Here is a 12,726-nt window from a genome sequence, read left to right as displayed (position 1 = left end):
ACGTGCAGAAAAGATAAAGCAAGTGACTTTGGTTTTTTCTTTTTTTTTTTTTTTTTTTTTAAAGGAGCACTATGCTCCTCCATGGTATTAAAAACATTATTTTAAGGGTGTGTTGCAAAATATCTGTGTTAACATGGCTGAGGGAATAACCCAGGGAAATGAGGAAGTTTGAACAAGGCTTAATAAAGTACTCCCAGTATCACCTTCTATCTCTCTTTCTAAATCTGGGCTCCCACCAGGTAAGTGATTGTCCTGACTTTACATTTGTGGACCTCTCACAGAAGTGGTCTTTAAAACCCCATTCCCTGTGAGGGAACCACCAAGTGTGGTATTTCCAAGGGATGCCCTCTTGAAAACACAGTGGATTTCACCTCAGAGTTCCCACTTACAGACCCAGATATCCTTGAAGCTTGGACTTTCAATATTCTGTTTAAAGGACTAGGCATTCCTGATAGCACAGCTGCCTAGCCTTCATAATACATTTACACTTTCTACTTCAGTAGAACAATCTCATGTTTCAGTTAATATATTAGTTCAACATCTGCAGGCCCCCCCCCCAGCATTTTTTTCTTCAAAACCCACACTAGCCCACAGGGCTGTGAGCACATTTTCATCTATACCTATATAGCCTCACAAATACAAGGTTATATAAATGACTATCCAACAGTGAAGATTGTAATGGTTTTGGCTATTGTTTCTGCTTGAGAAGATGAGACAGAAAGTAATGAAAAAGTGTGTAGTGTTTGCCTTGTGTGTAGATCATAGGATTGTGGATTCTTAATACTAGCTTATTGGTAGAGTTGAAGACTCTGACTAATCTTAGTGGTAAGTAAATAAGTAATTAGTATGAGAACAATTCTTTGAAAAGCCTGCATGTAGTTTCAGATGTCCACAATGTTTGGAAGTTCCCTTATATACTAGAACGCTAAAATACTGACACACATATTACATGAACTGAGCTGGAATGCATTAATTTTCACCAAACATGCCCATGATAACTTCAAACATGCCCCTCAGCTAAAATGAAACATGCCTACTTATGCAGATGTGCAACAAACAGAAAACTATGCAAAGATCTGTGTATCACAAAGTGTTTCTTTCAATGTACTTTGTAACAACTTGATTACACACCAGTGAAAATTTATCAAATGCAAAATTAAAACTGACAAATTTTCACATCATATTTTATCTTTTATTTTGATTACTACCTGTCTTATTCCACCCACATCAAACCACATTAATAAACTTTCCTACTTTCAACTCCATAACATATCCCATGTTCGCTCATTCCTCTCCTTTTCTAATAGTGAGAAATTTGTCCATGCTTTTATCACATCCTATATCTATTACTGTAACTCCCTACTGTTAAGTGCTGCTTCTAAACTTCTATCACAGCTCCAGTTGATTCAAAACTCGGCTGCAAGAGTCCTAACACAGAACAGCAACAGCGAGCACATAACACCCATCCTGCTTTGCCATCACTGGCTCCGTGTCTTACAGAATTGAATATAAAAATTTATTATTAAACTACAAAGCTTTAAATGGCCTCACACCGGACTACATCAGTGACTTACTGCATCACTATGCTCCTGTTCGCCCACTGAGCTTAGATCAAACTTTATTACCAAGTATTAAACACAGCATAATTTACTGCATAAATATTCACACCCTTCAAGTCAGTATATAGTAGATGCACCTTTGGCAATGCATGACATTCTCAAGTCTGTATGTACAAGTCTTTTATCAGCTTTGCACATTTTCCCCATTCTTCTTTGCAAAGCAGCTCAAGCTCTGTCACGTTGCATGGGGGTTGTGAGTGAGCAGCTCGAAAATGCAGCCTGAAATTTTCAGTCAAACAGAGATCTGGACTCTGAATGGGCAACATTAAGACATTAACATTGTTGTTTTTAAATAATCAGTAATGATTTAGGTGTGAATACATAAGGCAATCATTTTAACTAATTTAATAACTGCAAAAAATGTATACCCACTTGTAGAAATTTGATTTCTTTTTTACATTTAAGACTTTTTAAATGTCATAAAGTTAGAAAAAAAAAAACCAAAACTAATTTAAGTCCATTGTAATTCAATGTTATAAAACAATAAATGTAGGCACTGAATTTTCCACAAGTTTCCATGAGCTGGAAGCATAAGTGAAAAATCAGATAAGCTGATTTGTATTTTTAATTACAATTAATTTTATCATGGCACCTCATAGTGGAAATTAGTTGAACATGCGATTAAAAATGCATCTCTACTCTGTGCATATGATACTACTATTATTCATCTCTCCATATTAGAATGCTTTGAAAAGCATGGAAAGAAGGTGCCCAACGGGCAACAAGTTGCCATGTGCCAGGGAACAACCAGGTTTGTAAAAGGAAGCCCAACAAAGCATGAAGAGAGACAGAGGGAGAGAAACATACAAACATCTGATGGTTTTCTGTGTGTGCCTGACTTGAATATCTAACACTTCTAAACTACATACATTATAAATGTCAATGTGCCTACGTGATACACTAAGTGTTACCTGTAACAAAATGATTAGCATAGATGACTGAGCTAATTGTTAAACAAGCTAAATTAAATACAAGTTCCATTATACTCTGTGGTGGATTATGCATATAACAGAATGGGTCAAGAAGAACATTTCTAACATGACATGATGCAATCAAGTGGGAAAAGATGTAGGAATGGAAAAGATTAGATTAGAAATGTGGAGAAAGGGTTATCAAAAAACAAACTATAAAAAGAACACTTGATTTTTAGCAAATCAACTCTGGTTCTGACATAATAAAATTATAACAAGTCCAATATCAAAGAGGTCAGTGAAGTGAAAACAATGGTTTGTAACTGGGAGAGAAATTTTAAAAAAATAACAGCAACAACAACCATATAATATAGTTTGCCTTCCAATAGTTAAAGAGAAGAACTTGTTTACATGTAAATATGAGGATACGTGATGTATCAAAGTTAAGAAGTGTGAAAGGGATGTTTAAGTTGAAAGAGCACACTTTTAAAGAGACTGGTGTGAAAAGAGGAAGAGAAGCAATCACTTTGTGACACAAAGAAAGAAACCAAGAAAAGATTTCAGTGAAAGGATGTCCTTCTGCCCAACAGAGTTTTTCAATTCCTCTTGATCTAATCTTGACATGTAAAGAGCTCCAAATGCTACATTAATTACACTGCTTGGTAATTTGAAAAAGACACTGCTAATGCATTTCTGACAGGTAAGCCCATTTTAAATCTCAATACTCTCTGTATTAATTTTCCCAAAACAGCACTTTTCAAGTTACCTACAATGCATTAAAACTTTCACTGATTTACAGTACTATTCTCACTCCTCCCTAAATATACTTTAAAGAAAAAAACAGGCCAGATTAAATCAATTAAATCTCTTGTAGTGTTGTTTTTCACACCTACAGGTAAAACTGTACAGCATCTTTCAATATCAGCTTTCATGACAGGAAACAAATACATTATCAGAGTGCAAATGGAAAGGCTCTTAATTTCACAGTAACATACTTATATTACCCCTTTAACACATGTAAACCCAGAAAAACCCAGGCTAACAATCTCGGGGATTTACTAGGATTCACTCATTCTCACACACCAGAGGCCTCATGTATAAACGGTGCGTACACATAAAAATGTTGTGTAGGCCACTTTCCATGCACACTTCGAGACGTATAAAAACTAAACTTGGCGTAAAGCCATGCACATTTTCATGGCAGCCTCACAGCATGCTTATGCAAGTTTCTGCTCAGTTTTGCAAACAGGTAGCACCTAGCGTCAAAGCAGTGCTACTGTTTCTGTGTGGTGTCCCTTTCTTTTTTAGATTATCATCAATGATGCGGGATTTATCAAATACACAGAACTTGATTGCATATTGTTTAAAAATTTAATTCACTTGATAGTAATCATTCTGTAACAATTTAATGGTGCATGGAATAGCCAAACTATTCTAACTACCATAGCTGCTTTAGCGTTGTTAGAAGACATTGCATATGGAAGAATTAGATGACAGCGTGTATTTACAGATGATGATGACTGGCTACTAAGCTGATTTCGATTTCCAAAAACTATCCTTTTGGAGCTGTGTACTGAACTGGCACTGGCTTTACAAAGGCAGACTTTAAGAAATTGTGCTGTATCTGCTCCTTAGCAAGTTCTGTACACTCTCAGATTTTTAGCCACAGGAGGTTTTCTACGTGAATACAGTATGCTGACGATTAGGTATTTCACAAACATCATTGAGTCGCACCATGCCAGCTGTATAAGATGGTATTATTCACTTGTCACACACATATGTAAGATTTAATAACACTGGGGTTGAACTGGGAAACATCAAAACACAATCAACAGCAAAGTCCAGTTTTCCAAATGTAATCAGATCTGTCAACTGCATGCACACTGATCTTGTAATAGCGCTGGATGAGTTAGATCACTGCATGGAGTCGCATCATCGGCGTGGGGGTCAACTTTTGTAATACAGCCTGAAACAGAATAAACAGACAGTGGGCTGCAACACGCCTTTTCATGCCAACTTTGATATCTGACCACTACTTTTTAATTTCTGAACTTGAACTTTCAACTGTTTCTGTCATGCTGTACTACTGCAACAATATTCTGTTGTTGCTTATGCCACTGCTTAAGCCAACATATAGTACATTTTTCTTTGCTTCCACTTCACATCGCTGAAATTCTTCTTTTTTCCACATGCTTTTACCACTGTCTTTTAACAATACACTGAACATAAGGGGCTATTTATATTGATTTGCTTATTCAAATATGGAAAATTCTGTGAGGTGTTGGGGTAGGGCTATAGCGTGCACATGCATTAAACTGAAACAAATATTACTTTTTTACTGTTTTGAAAATCTGCATGAACCTTTGTTTACAGCAGAATGGGGCCCAATTCAACACACTGCCACTGCTTGAGCACTCAGTTCACTTTGTTGTTAGGAAAGACAACTAGGCATATGATTTAAACCGAAGACTACGAAGCAGCTGATTTGCACTCAACACTGCCAGGATAGGCTTTATTCCCAAACCTTCCCCTCTGACCATGAATAGTATTAATTTGCAGGAGTAGTAATAATATTGTCACATGCACAAAGTACTGTGAAATTATTGCTTGAATGTCTGACCAACATATGTTATCTATATAAGTGGGTTTGAAAATGTTGCATTATGTATGAAGCCATTACTAAAGCAAGCTAAATTATTGCCTACAGCACAGAATTGACTAATGGAAGAAAATACTCAATGGTTTAAAAAAAACAAACAAAAAAAACCTCAAGTTTAAAAGAAACAGAAAAGCCATCCATCCATCTTCCAGGCCCACTTTGAGCAAGACTGCAGAGCAGCTGGAGCCTAACCCAGCAAGCACAGGATGGCAGGCAGGAATAATCACTGGACAGGATGCCAGTCCATCCAAGAGTAAACACACAATCACATACATATCACCAATCCACCTAACCTAACCTGCATGTCTCTGGACTCTTGGTGGAAACCAGACCACTTGAAGTAAATACATGTGTAAATGGAGAGAACATGCAAACCTCACGCAGGGAAGATATTGGAAGTTGCAAAGCACTACCACTGCACCACCAGGCAGCCTGCAAGTAACTGAAAATATTCAACAAAAAAGCACATAGTGTACTCATAGCAAGAAATTAATGAAAATCACTAAAACAACTCAGCCAGGTCCATAGTCAAAAGATGGCCAAAGTACCAAACAAGAAATAAACTGCCAGTGCTGTCTGCAGAACATTCTGACAGCTGACACTAAGTTTCAGAGTGGAAAACCAAGAAATAAATACTTACAGAAAAGTCAACTCTTTGGAGCTTAAAAACCTCACTTAGAGCACTTCTTCATTTATTCGTGATACAAACTTGCAATATTCCTAAACAAGGCTGCATACAGCACCAGTGGGAACCGAGCCTAAAGGGGACGGCACACATTTATTCATACGTGGCTAGTATCCAATAAAAGCAAACCACAGAGTCAAAAGAAAACTCGTTTAGAAATGGGAGAATATGAAAACTCCACACAAACTGTAATTAGGCAATGATTTGAACCCAAGGTTCACAAGGTGACAGAATCTGAGAAACAGTCTTTAAGGGAACACTCTTGAGAAAGGGAGCTCCAGTCAGGATAGGTTTAGACTAGGGAATCCATTCCTGGACGGGTTTATCCATTCCCGGGAATTCGGGAATCCCGGGGATGACACAGTGCACGGGCATTTCACATGTGAACGGTTTTAGAACGACCGACACTTATTTTTAATAAGACAACCGCAATATGTTGACACAAATAAAAGACTAACCTTACCTACAAGCAGTTCATGCTGTCATATAAGTACATGTATCTTTAGTTGCGGTAATAAGAGCATAGAAATCACAACGTGTCCAGCGTGCGGTCGTCCAGGCAAGAGAGCACCTTCGTGCAGAAGTATGCCAGCCGCTGAGAAAGCACACTCTGCCTCCATTGAAGTAGGCGGCACAGTCATCAGATACTGATACGCTTGTTCTAAACAACGCCCGCGCTTGCCGTTGCTCTGAAACACTGCCATTTCAGCTTTTACTGATGCATCCAGTTTCTTGTCATCATTCTGTGATGGCAAGCTTTTTGGCACAGATAATGTGGATGCAACAGACTGACGCATTACAATTTCAAGTTGCTGTTCAAAGCTGTTGTCTGATGAAGTGCAAGCTGCAGCAATGGCGCCACCTTAATTATTTTCAACTATAACTCTTGTTATTTCTTGATTGATTTTTACACGCTATATATGCAAGCTTGGCTGTTCCCGTTTTCCAGGGAATTACAGCAGTTCCCGGGAATGAAAAATGTCCGGGAATCCCGGGCTCCCAGTAATCACCAAGTAATTGACAAATTTAAGATGAACCTATTTTCAAATTTACTGCAACAACTATTATTATAGAGAATGTATAAAAGAGGTTAAAGAAAGCATTCCTGGGAGGACCCAGCCAATGACTTTCATTCTCGAGTCCTGTTTGTTAAAACATCAATCAGTCACTCTACTAAATTGAAATCCAAATAAAATTTTTTTTCTAGTTTATTATAAAACACTAAGGTCTGTGTGTCCAGTCCCACAGAGCAATCTTTGGCTTTAGTGATGCAACGAAAGATAAGAGCTAATGTGAGGAAAATAAGGACACATTCTGAGAGAGTCACTTTGAAAGATGGAATGTATAAAAATGGACAGGAGGCGAGAAAGGCAACTCGAAAATAGTGACAGAGTCTGAGAAGCAGTCTTTAAGGGAATGTGCTTGAGAAAGGGAGTTCCAGTCAAAATAGGTTTAGACACATGCGAATAGAAAGGAAAGGCACTGAAAATACATGTAGGACAATAGATAGCAAATATTTTAAAATTATTCTATTACAGGTACCATAGATAGTCTTTAATAAGTCTCTCTGCAAGAAGGTGGGTCTGGATGGTATTAAAAGCTGATGAGAAGTCTACAAACAGGAGCCTTGCAAGAGAGTTGACACCCTTCAAGTGGTTATATAACAGATTAGTGCTGGGCAGTATACCGATTCATACCAAAAAACATTTTTTTTATTTTTGTTATGATATGGATTTTTCTTATACCGCAACACCAGTTTAAATAGCCTAAACAATGTTGGGAATGTGGCGCAGCGGGAAACTGTTTAAGGGGGGACCTTTTTCACTGCTGCACCACTAAACACGCATGGAATGGAGTACATGCATTAGTGAAGGTACTGAACGCTGAAAATGGACAGAGAACATTCTGAAACTGAAGCTGTAGCAGACGATAAAGTTGAACATGATGACACAGAACAACTTTTGCCGAAAAAAGGAGCTGTGTCTGTTGTCTGGAAATACTTTGGTTTTAAAAGGTAGGATGTGGACCATTATGTTCAAATGTGTGAATACTGTTTCTATACTACTGGATAATACTGCAAGCCAAGTTGTACTTGTTTTATTTTTTTTCAGTACTGTGTAATGTATCTGGGTACTGTGTAATAGTGTGACGACATGCTGAATTTATTCTCGATGTTTCCACTTTACTCTCAACGCTTATGACGAGAATAAAATCGACATGTTGACTTTATTTTCGACATTTCTACTTTATTCTCGCCGTTTATGTCAAGATTAAAGTTGACACGTTTACTTTATTCTCGTAACTAAACTTCATTTTAAAATCAATACTTAATTTACTAGATTTTCTCAAACCCCGTCATAAATTATGTAGCACATTAAATGCTTTGTGTTAAGTGTTCCCCGAGCCATGTTAATCGCTACGTGCTTCTTAAACTGATTTCCTCTTGCACTAAGAGGAGGCGCAGGCAGCGATCACCACACAGAATACATTAATTTCATGATATTCCTTCTCCCTGAACATTTAGAATGCTAAGATAAATACTTTATATAATTTTCATGATGAAATGCATTAAAACATGTTTTAATCATGTGGGGGCACAGTGGCGTGGAGGTTACACTGCTGCCTTGCTGCAAGGGGGTCCCAGATGTTCCCTGCCTTGAATTTGCATGTTTTTCTGGTGGGTTTACTCGGCGTGCTTCAGTTTCCTTTCAAAGTCATGTAGGATGTGGGGTTTTGTTCTGCTATATTGACCCTGCTAGTGTATGTGTTGCTTGTATTCACCCTGCGATGTGCTCCTGCCTCACACACAATGCTTGCTGGGATGGGCGCAACCCTGAATGAATGGCATAATTAAACATGTATAACAAAGATTTTTTTTAAAGTTCTGAACACTCCGTGGTCCAAGTTTATAACTAGTTTTAATTTCACAAAGATGTTTATCGTGTGGTGATTGATTATGTGGAGAAAGAAAAAGGAAGGACAGGAACAGGGGGTTTGGTATGTCAGACAGAGACAGCACGCATGCAATAAAGAAAGCCTGCTCAGAAGAACATCCATTGAATTCTGTGTCTGTATCACCGACCACCAGATCACAAACCCAACATTTACACAATATTTTAGTTAAACCAGTGTGATACCCATTCAAACATCCAGTTTTTTGGAGCCTCGTCACACCTGCCATAAAGTTCTCTACACTAAACGTACACCTGGGGACCCCTTACTTTGAGGGAGCAGCACTACCGCCTCACTACCATGCATGTTTAATACCTGCTTTAATGCATTCCATCCTGAAAATGATATCAGGTATTGATCTTAGCATTCTAAATTTTCAGAGAGTAGGAATATCATGAAGTGAATGTATTCTATGCGACGATCCCTCCCTGCGCCTCCTCTTAGTGCGGAGGAAGTCAGTTTAAGAAGCGCGCAGTGATTAACAACTGGGTTGGGGAACACTTAACACAAAGCATTTAATGTGCTACATTAACTTATGACGGGGTTTGAGAAATCTAGTAAATTAAACATTAATTTTAGGATGAAGTTTAGTTTACGACATTCTACTTTAATGACAAAATATACTATGAGAATAAAGTGGAAATGTCGAGAATTAAGTCAACATGTTGACTTTATTCTCGACATATAGTTTTTTTTTTCTTCACTGTGTTCGTATTTTGTTTTCTTCACCATGGCCCTAATATGCTTCCTTAGGGCTATACCATAAATAGCATTATAAGTGCAAGTTGCAGTTTTATTATTTATGTATATAGCTTAGCTTGAAGCAAGGTCCATATTAATGCAATTTGTCTTAATGATGGTTCAGTTGGTAAAGATGTCTCACCAAGTTGCACTTGTTTTATTTTATTTTTACTTGGTGAATACTGTGTAATGCACCTGAGCTTGAAGTCTTGAAGTAATAGTGCAACTTCTAGTAATAATACTATTATTTATTTTATTGTTGTTATTTATTAGTTTAAATATTATGCAGTTTTATGATGGTAAAGTTGTTTAAAAAGTCACTTTTAATGTTTGAATGGACAGAAATTGTTAACATTAACCGAAAGTGTAGTTGGTTTACAAAAAATATTTACTATTTATTCCTAATCAATAACATTTTATTTAACAGACATGTTTGCAAAATTTTTTCAATAAAAAGGCTCTATATTTTGACTGCAACTGTCATGCAATGTGATTCCTTTATTTCATTAGTGCCTCCCCCCTTAAAAACTATCACTTTATGGGGCCTATCACTTCATGGGGCTATGCAAACCTGTATTAATATTTGTGTGCACTTTAAAATGTTTTTTTGTACAATGTACAATTCTCATGACAGTGGAATAGGTTATTCTTAGCCAATCTGCTGCAGTAATTGCAGTGGAAAATGTGGTTAACATCCACTCATGCATGGGAAAAAAATACCGTTGAATACTGTGAAACCGGTATAATTTTGAAAAATACCGTGATATAGAAATTTGGTCATACTGCCAAGCACTATAACAGATGATGCATAGTGACAATAGCCTCCTCTGTCCCTCTATTAGACTGGCAGGAAAACTGAAATGTATCTAAAAAAGCCAGAGTTTTCTCCATCATCTTCCTCTTTATAAGTTTTTTCAAAAATTATTTCATAACCGTTGATGTCAGAACCACTGTTCTGAAGTCATTTAAAGTTACTGTTTTAGCTACTGGAATTACTGTGGCCTTTTCCCATAGCTTTGGAACTTTTTGCTGTTTCTAATACCAAAACTAAAAATAAAATTAAAAATGAGACTGAGCTGATATGCACAAGATTTTAAGAGCTGTTCTCTAAGATTATCTGGCCCAGAACTTTGTTCTTAATTTTCTAAAAATTTTCTCTACATCCTTTTGAGCAAAAAAAAAAAAAAACAACACTATCTCTTATCAGAAGCCATCTGCTTTAACCATTGTACTTACTCAGTAAAATCAAACTGCTCAAATCTCAATTAGTATTCTTTAAATACATTGGCTAAATCAGAGTTAGAGTAAAAAACAGAAACTTTTACATAGCGATTGCTTTTTGATTGTTACTGGACAGCTAAGGTTTTAATGCCTGACTGCATAGAGCTCACGTTATAGAACTACAGTATGAGACCTACAATAAGTAAACCTTCACAGAGCACAAATTAAATCATTAATACTATACTTGCATTTATATCATTACAGTCAAATGGTTATCAAAATCAGCCAAACTTCTCCCTCAGTAACAGCAACTGACACAAAGAGAATACAAAACTCCACACTGGCAGGATCAGGGGCTGGCCGTGTAGCTAACCTAAATTTATATAGCACCTTGCCATAATGAACCAACATACTTTACTTACAAGCTGACTTGCCCAGTCATTTGGAGTGTGGACTGAAGAGGCAGAATTGCCTCTTCCTGACCTGTCGTTGACTACTAGGCCACACTGCCTGACTAATCTGCACTAAAACAACAGAAATTTCACGAGATTAATGTTATTCCTCAATATACAGTATATGTTACTATTTCCGATACTGTCATGTAATATATATATATATATATATATATATATATATATATATATAAATGTCTATGTGGATTTTACTGCGTTTTAAAAACACGGTGCGTGTTGTCAATAAGCACCTTTCATTTAAAGTCATTAAGTCTTCCACGCCCGGGGTAGGCACCGAGTGGCTTCACGTTTCCCGTTTTTCGGTGTCTGCAGCTGCAGTGATTCCCTACAATGGAAGCGATCGACAGACTGACGTGGGCACATGTTTCCGTTTTTTAAAATCCGTTACTTTATTTTGATTCTTTGTCTCTTTTCGTTACTTTTAATCGTCAGTCGCCCTACCGCACCTTGATACACGAAATCCATTCCGGGCGCTCGAAAGCTCAACGAAACAAATGTGCCGGTAGGACTTCGTGGAGATACGTTACAAGAAAAGAACGGTTTCAAAGATCTGCTAAAGTTTGTTTTGTTCTCTGCCAGCGTTATCGTTTTTTTCAATAGAAGTAAGAATCTGCGTATCGTACACAAATCGGAAAGGTGGGGCTTCCACAAACTCCATGAAGTTTTTTTGAGCCAAGTAGTGCTACGGCGCAGGCCTGGAGTGCAAGTTGGAGCTCGGCAAATCAAGCGTTCACACCCCCCTTAAAAACAACCGAATTTCATGCACTCCTCGAAGGGGAGAAACTCCCAAATTTGAAACGGGAAACCGCAGCTCGACGTTTAAAGCCCACGCGCACACAGGTACGTCGGCGATACCCGATGAGGAACTACTCCCGAGTTTCTTACCCCGATTAGATCCGACTGGCGTCTCCACAGTCGAACAACTCAAAATGAGAATCCCATTGGAGGCGAGACGAGCGGCTGCAGGGTGTCTTCTCCGAGGTGGAATGAAAGGCTCTCAAATAAGAAGACTTCGCGAAGCGGGCAGAAGTGGTGACTAGAAAAGGGCAGTGCCAGCTATGAAGGGAGAGACTGACTGAGTCAAACATTGGGAGTCACAAGGGAAAGTGCGTCGCCACTGCCGCCGCCGCCGCCAGGGGGAGCCCTCCGCACTGACGGCCGCAGACCAAAGAGTCACCGCCCACGGAATGGGCCTCGCCGCGCCTTTCTGTGAGAGCTGCCAACTGTGCAAACAGACTTGAACTGGCGATGTCGTCGATTGCCTGTTAAAGAGAAAAAAAGCACGTAAAACTTCCTCTTATCGTTTCCCGGCTCTCGGAACGTGCGACTTCTGCTTTTTTGTGCTGACGTTCTTCAATGTTGCTTTTCTGCTTGCTGTGGTAAGTAATGCGTGTATGCTGATAGGCAGAATTGAAATGTAAATGTGCCATACTTTGGGGAGTGCAGTAACGCATTTTGCCTGCAC

The 12,726-nt window shown here is 38.2% G+C and overlaps 1 protein-coding gene across 2 annotated transcripts in view; it reads right to left on the bottom strand.

Annotated features, from left to right (window-relative positions):
- Positions 1–12,404, bottom strand: part of cyfip1 (cytoplasmic FMR1 interacting protein 1) — a 151,034-nt gene extending 138,630 nt beyond the window's left edge. For both annotated transcript variants that reach the window (XM_028800025.2, XM_028800024.2), the window contains exon 1: positions 12,147–12,404. The gene's annotated coding sequence lies outside the window, so the exon portion shown is untranslated. The remainder of the gene's footprint in view (positions 1–12,146) is intronic.
- Between the last annotated feature and the right edge of the window lie 322 nt (positions 12,405–12,726).

Source organism: Erpetoichthys calabaricus, chromosome 4, assembly GCF_900747795.2.
Source record: "Erpetoichthys calabaricus chromosome 4, fErpCal1.3, whole genome shotgun sequence".
Classification (NCBI taxonomy): domain Eukaryota; kingdom Metazoa; phylum Chordata; class Cladistia; order Polypteriformes; family Polypteridae; genus Erpetoichthys; species Erpetoichthys calabaricus.
Note: the sequence above shows the minus strand (reverse complement) of the source record. Positions and strands in the feature narration are given on the sequence as shown.